This window comes from Chiloscyllium punctatum, chromosome 17 (assembly GCF_047496795.1).
Source record: "Chiloscyllium punctatum isolate Juve2018m chromosome 17, sChiPun1.3, whole genome shotgun sequence".
NCBI classification, from domain to species: domain Eukaryota; kingdom Metazoa; phylum Chordata; class Chondrichthyes; order Orectolobiformes; family Hemiscylliidae; genus Chiloscyllium; species Chiloscyllium punctatum.
The window spans coordinates 100,598,621-100,616,075 of NC_092755.1; the positions used below are offsets into that span (position 1 = coordinate 100,598,621).

General features: G+C 40.2%; 1 long non-coding RNA gene across 2 annotated transcripts in view; it reads right to left on the minus strand.

The window, feature by feature from the left end:
* Positions 1-17,455, minus strand: part of LOC140487715 (uncharacterized) — a 329,098-nt gene that overhangs the window by 36,866 nt on the left and 274,777 nt on the right. Inside the window, exon 4 of one of the 2 annotated variants that reach the window (XR_011962884.1) lies at positions 14,135-14,253. The exons of the other annotated variant lie outside the window; for it this stretch is intronic. This is a non-coding gene — a long non-coding RNA (uncharacterized lncRNA). The remainder of the gene's footprint in view (positions 1-14,134; positions 14,254-17,455) is intronic. 2 annotated transcript variants of the gene reach the window in all.

A 17,455-nucleotide genomic window follows, 5' to 3' on the forward strand; every position in this document is an offset into this window, starting at 1 on the left:
GTATCATTCTTTCAACCTGCCTTTCCACCAATGTTTGTGTTGTCTGCAAATCTAGCTGTATTATATTTTCTTCCTTCCTCCAAGTCATTAATATTTATTGTAGACAGTTTTAAACCCAGCACTGATCCCCGTGGAGACCCACTGTTTACGGATTACTAACCTGAAAAACAACTCTTTATCTCCACTCGCTGCTTCCTGCCCAAAAGCCATTTGTCTATCCATGCCAACAAACTATCTCCAATACCATGGGCTCTTATGTTATGATTTGATCTGATGAAAGCAAACTCACATTACTCATTAATAAGGAGACATTAACCCTGCAAACGGGAAAGGAGTGTGTAGAAAGCAGGCCAAAGAACTTGGCAGGGCTGGGAATGTGAAGGTGATTGCAGAACTTAATAGCAAGACCTGATCATCAGTTTTTAGATGCATTCCTCACGACCAGCAAGGCAAGTTAACAGCCTGGCCAGAGATACATAGGGGAAACCAGTGGCAGAAGACTTCAGCAGGGCTCCCTTGGTGGGCTGCATGGCAACTGGAAGTAGCAGATCACAACTGGAAGGGCACAGGACAGAGCACGTCGTCAAGGATGAAGAGAGAGAGGCTGCATCATAATAAAGATGAAGCCCACAATAGGGAGGCAGCAAGAGAGGTCAATATTGGGTGTAGGGCATGAAGACTGCAGTCAGAAATGAGAAGCAAGGCCATGATTGGAAAGATGGAAAGGCCGCATCCAGTGTAGTGTGGAGGAGGCATTGGTGTTGAGGGTGAACGAGAAATTGTGAAGAGAAAAACAATTTGTGTTTAAATAATGCCTTCAACTTAATTCTTGAGTCACTTCACAAGCACGTTATGATTCATTTGCTACAAAGCAATATTGGGAGAAAGTGAGGACTGCAGATACTGGAGATCAGAGTTGAGAGTGTGGTGCTAGATAAACACAGCAGGTCAGGCAGCATCTGAGGAGCAGGGAAATAGATGTTTCAGGCATAAACCCTTCATCAGGAATTCCCGATAAAGGGCTTATGCCCGAAACTTCAATTCTCCTGATCCTCAGATGCGACCTAACCTGCTGTGCTTTTCCAGCACCACACTCTCAACAAAGCAATATTGGGGTGGATGACTCAAACATTTGGTCAGAGATAAGTTTTAAGAAGCAGGGGAAAAGCAACATAGAGATGGCAATCTTTCGAGGTGGTGTAGCTAAGGGCCAAGATAGCTGAAGACATGGCCACCATTGGTGGAGTGACTAAAATTTGAGAAAGGAGAGTTGGGTCACTGATAGGGAACCAGCTATTGGTGAGAGAGGCTGTGATTCAAGAAATGGAAAGCCTCTCTGAGAGGCCTGGAAGGTGCACTCCTACTCCTCTGGCCCTCAATGAGTGCTGAAAGTGTACGGTTTGTGGAGCCAGCGGTTTCTATCTCCCTTCCACTCTCGCTGTCACAAGCCCTAGGACACTTGTGAAGCAATTGTCAACTATATATCAGAATCATAGTTGCACTAGGTGAACTCCATTGAAAAAAAATTAATGAAGTGTTCCACCTTTCCACAGCAGCACAGTTAGATTCCCCAGTATCATCCACCATAAAAGTGCAGCAGTAAAGTGTACGGCATGTAGCAACTGCCTTCTTCATATTCACATATAAACACAACCAAATTCTGCAATGTGTTTGAAGTCACCGCCTTTGATTTGCAGTATTAAGAGCAGGAGAAAGGAAAGAACAGTCCTGATTTAATTATAGAACAAATAATTTCAAACCCATACAAAACCTCAAATATGGCAGATGAATGAATATCATCTTGTAGCAAAATATTTTAATCTGGGATAAATCACAAAAAGTTCAAACGCCCAAAATAGAAGTGCATTTTTTTTCTCTGGTCCCTAATTTTATTCCCCATTCCAGTCTACCTCATTATGATACAGTTTCTCTAGCTCTTCAGTTCCTCAAGAAATTAGTCATTCTTCATGCTTGATTCAAAATGTCAGCAGCCTGTTCAACCATAAGGTCATTACACTTGAGCCCACCCACATTATTACAGAACAACCAGATACCAACAGTTTGCAACAGGAGTTACTTTGTAAAGATCAGGTGTGAATACTTGACTGATCCATTCCTTTCTAATCCAGGAGCACTGAGACCAATTATAATGGCCCAGTGAATCATTCCAGAATTGGGGGTGGTGCATGCAGCAGTCATATGTTTGCAGTTGAAATGAAGTGCTGAACAGACAATGTCAAGCACTGCTGAGACACAAATCAGAAAATCAGAAATCATTAACAGTGAGAATCATACAAGGAGGCACAACAGCAAGAAACATTCTGTGCCAACCTGTCATAATCCATAAATCTGTCCCTTGTGACCGGACACTTGCCATTTTGTTAGTCATCCAGCTATCCTTAACTATAAATATCCGGTTACTTATTCATTAATCCAGATATACAGTCCCTGATACTAATTCATAATTCAGGAACCCTTTTCTATTGTCCACTCGCCTGGATAAATTCATTTAATCAAAGACCATTGTATCATTATGTGCTTTCCACATAATCAGTCTATCTACTTTGTGAATAACTGATTTTGTCCATTAACGTGAGCAGGAATTAAATACAATGAGTGATTGCTAGCTCCCTCTGAAGTCACAACACTTTTTGGATCATTGAATTATAATACATGGTGAAAACTCAAAGCCATCCAAAATAGCTAGTGTTGCCTGTATTATAATATGCATCATGACTTGTTCACCTATCATCGTTGCTGACCTCTGTTGGTTGCTGGTCAAACAACATGTTGATTTTAAAATTTTCATCCTTGTTTTCGAAACCCTCCACAATCTCACTTCACCTCTTGTACGTAATTACCTCCAGCTCAAAACCCTCTAGGAGATATTTATGTTCATCTGTTTCTCTCCTCTAGACCTCCATTTTTGGTGGCTACTTCTTCTGTTCTGAAGGCTCTAAGCTCCGGAATATCTTGGTAAACCTCTGCATTAATCCATAGCACTTTCCTCCTTTCAGACATTCATTGAAATCTAACTCTTTGACCAAGGATTTTGATTATTTGACCTCATAAATCATCACATGACTTTGTCATAAATTGGTTTTTAATGCCCCCCATGAAGATTTTTAGGACAACTTGTTATCTTAAGGACTCCATGTTGTTTCACATTTTTAAATGTAAACTGCCTTTCTTACACAAAAGAACAAATTAAACAAAGTACAAATGTAACAAGATAGCTTTTAAAGACTTAAGCTATAAATTTGATTCTATATTTACTTCCTTTCAAAGAGTTCCCTAACACAATTTTCTTGGGTCATTTCAAGAGGTCATTGTCCACATTGGAACCAACGACATTGGAAGGGAAAAGGTTGAGACTCTGAAGGGAGATTACAGAGATTAGGTAGAAATTTAAAAAGGAGGTCCTCAAGGGTAGTAATATCTGGATTACTCCCAGCGCTACGAGCTAGTGAGGGCAGGAATAGGAGGATAGAGCAGATGAATGCATGGCTGAGGAGCTGGTGTATGGGAGAAGGATTCACATTTTTGGCTCATTGGAATCTCTTTTGGGGTAGAAGTGACCTGGACAAGAAGGACAGACTGCACCTAAATTGGAAGGGGAATAATATACTGGCAGGGAGATTTGCTAGAACTGCTTGGGAGGATTTAAACTAGTAAGGGGGGGGGGGGGACCCAGGGAGATAGTGAGGGAAGAGATCAATCTGAGATGGGTACACTTGAGAACATACGTGAGTCAAACAGTCAAGGCAGGCAGGGACAAGGTAGGACTAATAAATTAAACTGCATTTATTTCAATGCGAGGGGTCTAACAGGGAAGGCAGATGAACTCAGGGCATGGTTAGGAACATGGGACTGGGATATCATAGCAATTACAGAAACATGGCTCAGGGATGGGCAGGACTGGCAGCTGAATGTTCCAGGATACAAATGCTACAGGAAGGATAGAAAGGGAGGCAAAAGAGGAGGGGACATGGCATTTTTGATAAGGGATAGCATAACAGCTGTGTGTAGGGAGGATATTCCTGGAAATACATCGAGGGAAGTTATTTGGGTGGAACTGAGAAATAAGAAAAGGATGATCACCTTATTGGAATTGTATTATAGACCCCCCCAATAGTCAGAGAGAAATTGAGAAACAAATTGAGATCTCAGCTATCTGCAAGAATAATATGGTGGTTATGGGAGGGGATTTAAACTTTCCAAACATCAACTGGGACTGGCATAGTGTTAAATGTTTAGATGGAGAGGAATTTCTTAAGTGTGTACAAGACAATTTTCTGATTTAGTATGTGGATGTACCTACTAGAGAAGGTGCAAAGCTTGACCCACTATTGGGAAATAAGGCAGGGCAGGTGACTGAGGTGTCAGTGGGGGAGCACTTGGGGCCAGCGACCATAATTCTATTTGTTTTAAAATCGTGATGGAAAAAGATAGACCAGATCTAAAATTGAAGAAAGGCCAACTTTGACGGTATTAGGCAAGAACTTTCAAAAGCTGATTGAAGCTAGATGTTCGCAGATAAAGGGATGGCTGGAAAATGGGAAGCCTTCAGAAATGAGATAGCAAGAATCCAGAGAAAGTATATACCTGTCAGGGTGAAAGGGAAGGCTGGTAGGTATAGGGAATGCTGGATGACTAAAGAAATTGAGGGTTTGGTTAAGAAAAAGAAGGAAGCATATGTCAGGTACAGACAGGATAGATCGAGTGAATCCTTAGAAGAGTATAAAGAAAGTAGGAGTATATTTAAGAGGGAAATCAGGAGGGCAAAACAGGGACATGAGATAGCTTTGGCAAATAGAATTAAGGAGAGTCCAAAGGGTTTTACAAATATATTAAGGACAAAAGGGTAACTATGGAGAGAATAGGGCCCCTCAAAGATCAGCAAGGCGGCCTTTGTGTGGAGCCACAGAAAATGGGGGAGATACTAAATGAATATTTTGCATCAGTATTTACTGTGGAAAAGGATATGGAAGGTATAGACGGTAGGGAAATAGATGGTGACATCTTGCAAAATGTCCAGATTACAGAGGAGCAAGTGCTGGATGTCTTGAAATGGTTAATGGTGGATAAATCCCCAGGACCTGATCAAGTGTACCCGAGAACTCTGTGGGAAGCTAGAGAAGTGATTGCTGGGCCTCTTGCTGAGATATTTGTATCATCGATAGTCACAGGTGAGGTGCCAGAAGACTGGAGGTTGGCAAAAGTGGTGCCACTGTTTAAGAAGGGTGGTAAGGACAAACCAGGGAACTATAGACCAGTGAGCCTGACCTCGGTGGTGGGCAAGTTGTTGGAGTGAATCCTGAGGGACAGGGTGTACATGTATTTGGAAAGGCAAGGACTGATTCGGGATAGGAGAAAGTGAGGACTGCAGATGCTGGAGATCAGAGCTGAAAATGTGTAGCTGGAAAAGCGCAGCAGGTCAGGCAGCATCCAAGGAACAGGAGAATCGACGTTTCGGGCATAAGCCCTTCTTCAGGAATCGGGATACTGATTCGGGATAGTCAACATGGCTTTGTGTGTGGGAAATCATGTCTCACAAACTTGATTGAGTTTTTTGATGAAGTAACAAAGAAGATTGATGAGGACAGAGCAGTAGATATGATCTATATGGACTTCAGTAAGGCGTTCGACAAGGTTCCCCATGGGAGACTGATTAGCAAGGTTAGATCTCATGGCATACAGGGAGAACTAGCCATTTGGATACAGAACTGGCTCAAAGGTAGAAGACAGAGGGTGGTGGTGGAGGGTTGTTTTTCAGACTGGAAGCCTGTGGCCAGTAGAGTGCTGCAAGGATCGGTGCTGTGTCCTCTACTTTTTGTCATTTACATAAATGATTTGGATGCGAGCATAAGAGGTACAGTTAGTAAGTTTGCAGATGACACCAAAATTGGAGGTGTACTGGACAGCGAAGAGGGTTACCTCAGATTACAACAGGATCTTGACGAGATGGGCCAATGGGCTGAGAAGTGGCAGATGGAGTTTAATTCAGCTAAATGCGAGGTGCTACATTTTGGGAAAGTAATTTTTGGCAGGACTTATACACTTAATGGTAAGGTCCTAGGGAGTGTTGCTGAACAAAGAGACCTTGGAGTGCAGGTTCATAACTCCTTGAAAGTGGAGTCGCAGGTAGATAGGATAGTGAAGAAGGCGTTTGGTATGCTTTCCTTTATTGGTCAGAGTATTGAGTACAGGAGTTGGGAGGTCATGTTGCAGCTGTACAGGACATTGGTTAGGCCACTGTTGGAATATTGTGTGCAATTCTGGACTCCTTCCGATTGGAAAGATGTTGTGAAACTTGAAAGGGTTCAGAAAAGATTTACAAGGATGTTGCCAGGGTTGGAGGATCAGAGCTACAGGGAGAGGCTGAACAGGCTGGGGCTGTTTTCCCTGGAGCGTCGGAGGCTGAAGGGTGACCTTATAGAGGTTTACAAAATTATGACGGGCATGGATAGGATAAATAGGCAAAGTCTTTTCCCTGGGGTCGGTGAGTCCAGAACTAGAGGGCGTAGGTTTAGTTTGAGAGGGGAAAGATATAAAAGAGACGTAAGGGGCGACTTTTTCACGCAGAGGGTGGTACGTGTATGGAATGAGCTGCCAGAGGATGTGGTGGAGGCTGGTACAATTGCAACATTTAAGAGGCATTTGGATGGGTATATGATTAGACAGGGTTTGGAGGGATATGGGCCAGGTGCTGGCAGGTGGAACTAGATTGGGTTGGGATATCTGGTCGGCATGGACAGGTTGGACCGAAGGGTCTGTTTCCATGCTGTCCATCTCTATGACTCTATTTATTTTTCTTGGAACCAACCCAAAAGGTATCTCACATCCTCCAGAACTGAATCTAATTTTCTTTAATATTCCAACTATTCCTATGAGGTATTCCGCTGAGGCAAGGGGACTTGGAAATCCTTCCATTAGCCCTTGGCTGTGAGATGCTCTACTTACTTTATGACTGAGGATACCCGAGTTACTTATTTGGGTTACAGCACATAAAACTGCCTTTCCAAAGCTTCCCAGAGTGTTTTCTGCCACAAGGATCTGGGAGAGCCACTGCAATTTTTTTTTCATTAGTTTCAAGTTAGAACCGATCTTCTAGCTGCTTTTCCAACTTGAAAGTTAAACTGAGCTAAACGTTCATTCATACTCTAAGACAAATAATTCAGTTTATACTTTCTCTGCTTGAAATGCAGTCTGAATTGACCATTACATCTTGTTGCCTCTCTCAATCCAGTGAGATGCAATACACACCTAAGCAACACCATCATTTATTCTGTCTGTATCCAAACTGATTTCCTTACTTCTGTCAAGGAGCATATGCAGATAAATTAAACAAAAGAAGCAGCTAATCAAAACTCCAAGCTGAATCATTATTCCCATGGCAATGTGACACACCTGATCTGTTCCCAGGTATAACTCAAATTAACTGCCTGTTAATTCTAACTTTTTTCATGCATAATATTTCTAATCAAATTTTATGTCCTGCTTTCCCAGAATTTCTAGCTGTTAGCTTCTTTAATTGAGATAATGATCAACACCCTTGCTTCAGAAATAGGTCATTTGTCATTCAAGTGCTTACAGTTCTCCCTATGACTTTGTTGGATAAAGATAGGACAGTTTTAACTGTAATTAATTCTCAGCTTGTTTGAACCACATTTAATTCAGGGTTGTTTATCACTTTCTTGATTAGATGCCTATCACAAAAATCACAGAATTGTTACAACACTGAACAAGGCCACTAGGCCCACCTGTGTCGCCTGAAGGAAGAACGCCTCATCTTCCGCCTCGCAACACTTCAACCCCAGGGCATCAATGTGGACTTCAACAGTTTCCTTATTTCCCCTTCGCCCACCTCACCCCAGTTCCAAACTTCTAGCTCAGCACTGTCCCCATGACTTGTCCGACCTGCCTATCTTCTTTTCCACCTATCCACTCCACCCTCCGCCCCCCCCGACCTATCACCTTCATCCCCTCCCCCATTCACCTATTGTACTCTATGGTACTTTCTCCCCACCCCCACCCTCCTCTCACTTATCTCTCCATGCTTCAGGCTGTCTGCCTGTATTCCTGATGAAGGGCTTTTGCCCGAAGCATCGATTTTACTGCTCCTCGGATGCTGCCTGAACTGCTGTGCTCTTCCAGCACCACTAATCCACCTGTGTATGCACTGACTCATTAAATGAGCAACATTGCCACATGCCAATCTCCTGTTTTATCTCCATACGTTTGAATATCATTTTTCTATCTAAATAATCCTCTTGAATGTCTACAATCTAAAATTACAAATTATGTTCTAAAGTTGATGAATTATGAACTAGATATTTGGACCAATACAAATATAAGTTGCTGCTGTTGATCATTGAGTGCGATTGAATAGAATAGGTCAGATGAAGAAGATCATTCATTTCATTTTGACTCATTCCTCGTGAAAGATCCTACAGTTCATCCATTACTTTGAAGCTATTTCTTAAATGAATCCATCATTTCCATCTTTGATGTCCTATTCAAAAATCCATTGTATTTACTGCACTCACTCCCTGACATAAATCCTAAAATATGGACGGCAATGACTGGAAGAGCTGAGAGGGGGAAGGCCTCAGAAAGGGAAAGATAAACTTTCAAAGCTGTTTCAGTTTTGTAATATCAACTTAATATTAATTTATTCAGTATTTTACCATATGTACAATGTATTCAGTATTTTATGGTGTAATCCAAGATTGTGCCAGAACATGACAACACTATCCACCTTTTACTATACCTAGGTAGAAGTGACGATGTTAAATAAATCTAAATTTAAATCTAAACTCCCTAGTTTTAAAAGTTGTCAAGAATTTCTTCCAACTCAAGCTTAATCCTGGTCTTGTACAAGAGCAATATGGAGTTTTGGTTAGTCATGTGTTCTCCTGTGAACACAAATCTGTTTGTTTTTGTAATGTTTTCAGATGAACTCTGCATTGCAATACAGAGATCTTTTTCTTTTGCCACTGGCTTCAATTCTGTTCCCTATTGGGTTTATGTCTATTTGGTATTTGAACTCACAGGCACAAAATGCTACCAAGATGCTACCAACATGTCAAACAAGAGCCCATTTGGCCAGCACCTTGCTTCCAGAAGTTGAGAATCCTCCCTAGTTTTACCAGTTGCATATACTTTGGTATTGGTGCAAATCTGTGCCTCATTCCCTCAGCTTCAATATCTGGATCATTAATAAAGAAACTAAAAGATAAGAGCCTGCCAGCGAGCACTGTGGGACACTGCTGAGAATTAGACTCCAAGAACACCCAGAGGTTTTGACAACAAATTGTCAGTCTGCATTCAACTGCTTCTTAATCCACTGCAGCAGATTACCAATAATTCTACCAGAATCTCTCTTGTAGATCAGCCTCTTAACTAAAGATTAGATTAGATTAGATTACTTACAGTGTGGAAACAGGCCCTTCGGCCCAACAAGTCCACACCGCCCCGCCGAAGCGTAACCCACCCATACCCCTACCCCTACCCCTACATCAACATCTACATCTACCCCTTACCTAACACTACGGGCAATTTAACATGGCCAATTCACCTGGCCTGCACATCTTTGGAGTGTGGGAGGAAACCGGAGCACCCGGAGGAAACCCACGCAGACACGGGGAGAACGTGCAAACTCCACACAGTCAGTCGCCTGAGGCGGGAATTGAACCCGGGTCTCTGGCGCTGTGAGGCAGCAGTGCTAACCACTGTGCCACCGTGCCGCCCATAATAAAACATTGTTGGAAAAAACTGGTTTTCTTTGGAAGCTTTCAGCTTATCTTTCCTTTTTAATTGTGTTCTCTGGTTTTAACAAAACTCCTCTCCAGCTGCCATCATTAATTTGAAGTTTTTTAACACAATGTTCCATGATCTTCTTTTTAGCTAAGATCTTAGATTTAATTTTCTCAGCCTCTCTTCAGATATCAACAACTAAAACCTGAATTCATTTTGGGTGTTCTTCTCTGATGCTTTTCTGTTACATTGAATTTCAGTCTACATCATTGTTCCTGTCCACAGACCGTTCAACAACAGGTTACAGCCAATTATTCCACCCAGTTCCACATTATCATCATAAGTGCTGCAACATTCCAAATTCTCATTTTACATTTCCACTTTCAACCTCAGAAGCATTCACATTTTTAGCACCTCAGGCTGGCTGTCATTAGTGCCATTTATCCTAAAACAGAAAAACTCACACAACGTTTCAGTTCCTTTCAATAAATGGATTTTCCTCTCTATTGTATGACTCACTTTAGCTACTGGCAGGTTACAAAATACATAATTTGGCCCATCTATGCTATTTATCTCTCTGTCCACACACCTCATTATTACCTACCCTCCAGTCACCAGTCTCTCAATAACCGCTGTCAGTCCCCACTCATTCAAAAACATTTTGTTCCATGTTGCATTCTCTTCTTTTATCATTCCTATCCATCATTTTTGAGATACCATAATACCTTCCAAAGCCTTGGATTTATTTTCATTTCCATTTCTTCACAAAGACTGAAATGACTTTTTTTTCAATTTAATATGCAAGGGGGGGGACTTGTATTTAATCAGTAATGAATAAACTGATTAAAAATCTGAACACTATAGATTCTGAGAGTACGATTACATAAAAGAAAGCATAACTCAAATTGAGATCATACTTTTCGTGAACTCAGGATGTCCCAAAATTGTTTTGCAAATGAGGTACTTTTTGTATTACAGGTAGTTCTCCTATAACACCATAGTTGCATTCCAGCAAAATCTCGCTTAATAGAAAATCACTTAATATAAATAATGGCGGCTATGGGAAAAGTGGGGTTATGAAAGACCAGCAAAAAATATCACTCACGGTCACCAAAAATGACCCAAAAATTTAACGCAAAATATAGCACAGTCTGAGTGAATGTTGACATCATACTTATCAACAAAACAAGAGTAAATTTTAGATTAGTTACAATGTGAAAACAGGCCCTTCAGCCTAACGAGTTCACACCGACCCGCAACCCACCCGGACCCATTCCCCTACACCTAACACTATGGGCAATTTAGCATGGCCAATTCACCTAACCTGCACATTTTTGGACTGTGGGAGGAAACCCACACAGAGAATGTGCAAACTCCACACAGAGAGTCGTCTGAGGTGGGAATTGAACCCGGATCTTTGGCGCTGTGAGGCAGCAGTGCTAACCATTGTGCCACCATGTCCAGCAGTCCATTTTTTAAAAATGTAAGAAAGCTGCTCTCTATACAATACCTCTCACAGAAAGCTGCTCTGTCGGCAGCTGACATCGGCACATGCGGAATATGGCACGAAAACTGGCACTGACATCACGCCCCTGCAGAATGGCACAGAGAGTGACACATGGGCGTAACGGCACGGACATCGGCGCAGGGACAGAACAAAGCATGCAAACTGATCCCTGCTGGTATCGCGCCATTGAGAAAAGAGGTAAGCATTCTCAAAAATACTGTTCCCTAATTCTTCAGCGATGTCATAGTCAAATTGCACTGCCGAAACACGCGTTATCGTAGAATAATTTTTATAGTCACTTCAATTTTCAAGTGGCATGCTCCCACAAACAGCAATGCCATAAAGACTAGATAACCTGTTTTAGTAATATCAGTTCGGGATAAATATTGGCAGAACTCAAACTGCCTACTCTTTTACAAAAGCATCGACTATTTATGCAGTTGGCAGACAGGGGCTAGGTTTAGCATCACGGCATCTCAAACAGTGCAGCATTTCCTCACTACTGCACTGAAGTGACAGGATAGATTTTTAGATTTTTGAATGGGATTTGAAGCCACAACTAATTACTGCCACATTACAGCGCAACTAACTGAGCTATGGCTGACAACACATTTTTAAAGGTGAAGAAAATCGGAAATTATCTTATTCTTACTAAAAGAGACATCTCATCTTTTCCATTCCTAATTTCTGTGGGGATTCTCTCTATTTTTCAGTGTAATATTAATGAGGAACTTTTTCTGTACAATATCTGTATCCAACACCATTATGGTTTCTGCTTTCTGCCTCTTAATAATTAAATTATTATTGTTTCTCATCATCTAAGATAGATTAGTGGCAGGGTGTATCATTAACATAATTATAGTCGGATTCTGTGCATTCTCTATACAAATGCAACCAACAGAAAGAGCTGCCAAGCAAATGAGTCTTTAGCAATTACATAATCATTTCTGCTGACTCGAGCCACAGTCTGGCTGTTAGATAATACTTCACCATGGCCACTGATCACTATGAGTGAGTCTAATGGCACTAATGAACTCATGAAAATTTTTCTACCCATTGAGTGAGAGCAACCTTGATATTGCCATCTCATGTGGTCTTGCAAGTTCCTTTGTATCAAGCCATCATTGATTACTTTCTTGACTTACTCTTCACTTACATCTTACTTTCACATCCAACTCTACCACCTTCTGCATATGTTCCTGGAAATCTCCAAATTCACCTACAATTTCCCCTTCAAAAGCCCAATGGTCTAGCCGTTGTCCCTCCATTCAACACAACAATTCTCCAGCTACTGGCTTGATAATCCATAGGCTCAATTCCAGATTTGGTACCTTAGTTCCCAATTAATCCATTATTTGCTTGTCTGACATACAGTGCTGAGGGAGTAAAGATTTCATCCAATTAAATATTGGAAAGATTAAAGCCATTGCTTTTTATCCCTGCTCCAAACTATGTTCCCTAGCAATTGACCTGAGCCCTCTTCCTGTCAATTATACAAGACTAAATCAGACTGTTTACAAACATGGTATCATATTTGTCACCAAGATGAACTTTAAACCATATATCTATGCGCGATACCAGTAGGGATGTCTATGGAATATTGGATGTCGATGGAATGTCACCCAATTCCATCCATACCTCATGTCATCTGCTACTGGTACTTTCATAGAGACATAAAATTATAAAGTATTACAGTGAAGAAAGAGATCCTTTGGTCCATCATGTCTATGCCAGTCATCACACACTAATTACCCTAATTCCATTTCCCAGCATTGACCCATTGCCTTGTATGCTATAGGATTTCAAACAGTGAGATTCAGATCCCTGTCATCCTCTTGGTGAAAATAATTCTCTTTTAAATCCTATTAAATGAAATGAAAAGAAACTAAATTAAATTAAATCTCATTCATGCCTATGCTATGTCTAGAATTGATTATTCTAATGGAGTCCTGGCACCATCTTGCACCATCTAGTCTTTGTAAACTTGAGATCACCTAAGCTTTGTTACCCACGTGCTAACTTGTATCAAATCCTATTCTCCTACACACCAACTATCGCTAACCTACATTGATTCCCAATCGGACAGAACTTTGATTTTAAATTTAGTATCCTTGTTTTCTAATCTGTCCTTGGTGTTACCCTTGCCTATCTCTATACTCTCAACCAAACTCACAAACTTGCTTTCATTTATTTTTGGTTTGCATAGTCTTGATTTTAACTACAGCATCATTGTTAGCCACAAAGGGTGCTGAGCTTTGGAATTCACTTCATCTACTTCACTACCTTGGTTTTCTCAGTTAACACACTCACACTGTTGGCTGTGTACTTTCTGTGTACAATTGGTGGCATACTTCCTACTTTTTAATAGTGACTATACTACATCTATACTTCATTGACTAAAGTATTTTAGATTATCCTTGTTAAAGGCACTATATAATTATGTTTTCTTTTCCTTTCTCTCCAGCTCATTCCCAAGTTAATCAAATTTGGATGAATCTGAGCATTGAAGAGGTAGAAAAACTGACAGCATAGCTTCTGTCATTGGAATCCTTGGAGTTGCTAATATTTCAAGGGGAAACTATAGTACTTTCAAAACTATCCTAGACGGTTTTCTAAGTGTAGCTAATAGCTACACCCTGGCCATTATTCTTTTCGTACTACTTAATGTGGTAATCAATGATTTCATCAACATGGGAAGCTTAAAAAGCATGCTTCTTATCAGCAAGGTTCAAGGATATGCATTTCCCTGGGCTCATAAACTGAGGCAGGATACAGACTGATCTTACAGATAATACATTCCAGCTCCTTGTATGCCACTTTTAGCATCTCTTATTTATTCAAACTCTGTACTTCACCCAATGCATGTACCTTCAGTTCCATCTGACTCAATAAGTCTCCCACTGTGAATATAAGTTGAGTTGCTGCTTCAGAGAAGGTGCAAAATGTTATTGTGCTACATGGCACTCTCTTGATTTCTTCATCCAAATCTACAGAAAGAAGAGGTTATAACTGTTACCATTGGAGTGCAGGAGGAATAACACAGTAGAAATATTCTTTAACTCAGTAACTGATGGGATAAAAGATACTTTCCCGTCTTGCAAAGATGTGCAGGTTAAGTGAATTGGCCATGCTAAATTGCCCATAGTGTTAGGTGAAGGGGTAAATGAGGGGTATGGGTGGGTTACGCTTCGGCAGGTCGGTGTGGACTTGTTGGGCCGAAGGGCCTGTTTCCACACAGTAAGTAATCTAAAAGAAAAACCCCTTCAAGGCCTTTTTTTCTTGTATTTTCTTAGTTTTACACATTCATCACAATAGTGATGGCACTTCAGAAGTAATTCGATTATTATTATATAGTTTGGAATTTCCTGAGATTATGAAAGCTGCTGTATGCAATGGAAACTTTAGATAAGGAATTAAAGCATGGATACTGGACAACTTTCAATTTGTAAGCGTCTTCCTACTTTTGTTACAAGCTGCCTCCTCCTGCAACCAGATAAGAATAGGTGTGATGCCAATATTTGTGAGTGTTATCGTATGTACTTGTACTAGTTAATCACATTCAATGGGAGAACTGTTTTGAAAGCACATAAGTAAAGATGCACTTTCAAATAAATGCCAGGGGATAATATACGTCCTGCTGCAACAATGGGTATTGATGGCAGGCAGTGTAAGGGGGCATAATTGAGCATGTTATATTTGCTTGGAATGCAGTTCTAATTTGGCAAGTTAGTAAACACCTCTAACATTTTTTAGATGCACTATATGGTTGAATTGGTATCCAAAGTTCTTCTTGGGGTATGCAGTAGTCATTGTTACAGTAGGTCCTTTTTTCCAATACATTTGTTTCAATAGAAGATCCAAATGCCCTGGTCAAAGGTTAATAAACTATTTTCAGATGCCCCTTAATTAAAAACCTTTTGCTATTCTGAATATTAGTTTAACATTTGCCCTTTTTTAAGATACTGAATGGTTTTCCTGCTCAGATATTCTATTTACCAACGAACAATTAATTTTCTCTTGTCAATCTGTTGAATACTGGCAGCTCACTTAACTTATTTTAAACGGACTGGTATATTCATGCAAGACCAACACAATCATGATTGGGTGAACTGCCTGACCATTTGTCAGTCAAGTGTTAACTTAATTGTAAAATCAATGCAGCATCCAGAAGGACATTAGATCGAAAATAAGTTATTAAGCATGTTGTCAATTGCAAACATCATTACAAGGTGTCTAAAGTCCTTCAAAATGGGTGATTGAAGCTGCTGAGAAGAAACAATTGTGCATCAAAGTGAACCTACAAGAAATACTTGAATGGTTGCAATTGATATCTGTTGCAGAACTGGAAGAAATTTGGTATGGCGATTCTAAAACTGCTTATGTTTCTGCAATGTTTGAAAGGAGTATTATTGTAAACCAGAAGAAAATGAAGAACGTTATGGGGGATCTGGAGGTGTGCTTGAAGTTACAAGGTGAGTGGGTATCTGATTCATCAGCTTTTATTGAAGAATGTTGCGGACTTGACATTGTTTAACTGAAGAAGTAACTAATTCATGAGGGAATTATGGCTTGAATCAAATAATAGGAGACAGCTGAGAGTCCAACTTCATTCTTAAGAACATTTTAAAAATATAAGCCGCAATTAAACAGTCTCAAATGAAGTAGATTCATAGATTCATAGACTCATAGATTCATAGACTCATAGATTCATAGACTCATAGATTCATAGATTCATAGATGCTTACAGTGCAGTAAGGAGGCCATTCAGTCCAAAATATCCACCTCATTCAACAAAGGTCAGACTGCATTCATCTCATTTTCCAGCTTTTGGCAATTGAACCTTGATAATGATCTAACCGGGTAGATTGTTATGCAAAAAGAAAATACAATGAAAGAGAAAACATAAATGTAACTGCAACTCATGGACAAGTTGACAAAATTATGAGTCCGTAGAACAATTGGAGGAATGATTTTGTATGTCAATTGGATTGTGGAGCCACATCGACTTCTTAAAGAGAACACACATAGGAAAGCCAAATAATATCCATTTCTGAAAGAATGAAGCTAATCTGAAATTGGATATTACTATTTGTGCTGTGTGCCAAAGGCAAGCATAAACTGAGCTGCACTAGAAGTGACTTCCAATAAGATCTCAAATTCGAATTATTTGATAAATATTCTGAATCATTCTTCAATGTAAAGCCATGTCTGAATGTAACTAAGATACCCCATGAAATTATATGAACATTGTTAACAACAAGACAACTCCATCTTTACATTGTATTATTAACAGAGTCAATCTGTAGAGTACTCTATTACTTACAGGGTAAATTAAAGTTATCCAGGCAACGACTAACTTATTAGTATGGTAATCTATTTGCCTCTCAGAAATACTGCTCCATTTGTAAATTATAATTTCCAGGGGCCTCATGGAAAATGAAATGGCATGTAAAATGGGACATCACCAAGTTATAACTGAAGCTAAAATGTTAGTGAAATTTTACTTTCTCAGACACAGCCATGTGAAGGATCAGCGACGATTCAGAATCAGAACTGTTTGTAGTTTTGATGCAAGAAGAAATGTTACTGACATAAGCATCAAGATTACTTACTACAACAGAAAGGAGCACTCTACAAATGAGAATGCTTACCATAGTGTTGGGGGGGCATGAGCAGATTGAGCAATTGGCGTATGAAAGAGAAATTATGACTGAATCTGACCAAATCCTTTCAGGGTATCATTAAGAAATCTCTCTTATCTGTATCCAAGTAATCACAAATGTAACCAATGCATTTACATAGAGTGATTAATGTAGGAAACACCCTCAAGGCACATCACACATGTTGAGAGGAGGAGAATGCCAATCCTCAGTGGGTGGGAGTGAGGGGGATGTGTAAAGTGGAGGGATTGATAGAAAAGATGGGGCTTCAAATGTAAACCAACCATGACGGATTGGCAGAGTTTAGGGAGAAAAGGTTAGACAAATACAATGAGGCCAGCTGAAGACCAACTTTGTGGAGGTAGGTAAGGATTGCTGAAATCAATCTTCACAAGAAGTACAAAAAGGAAGCAGGCAACCTTTTTACATAAAATCCAAGAGTTTTCCATTGCAATCAAATGAGCACAATATAAATTGATTTAATGATTCATTATCAGCCACAATGGTGAAGATCAGTTTAGAGCAACCG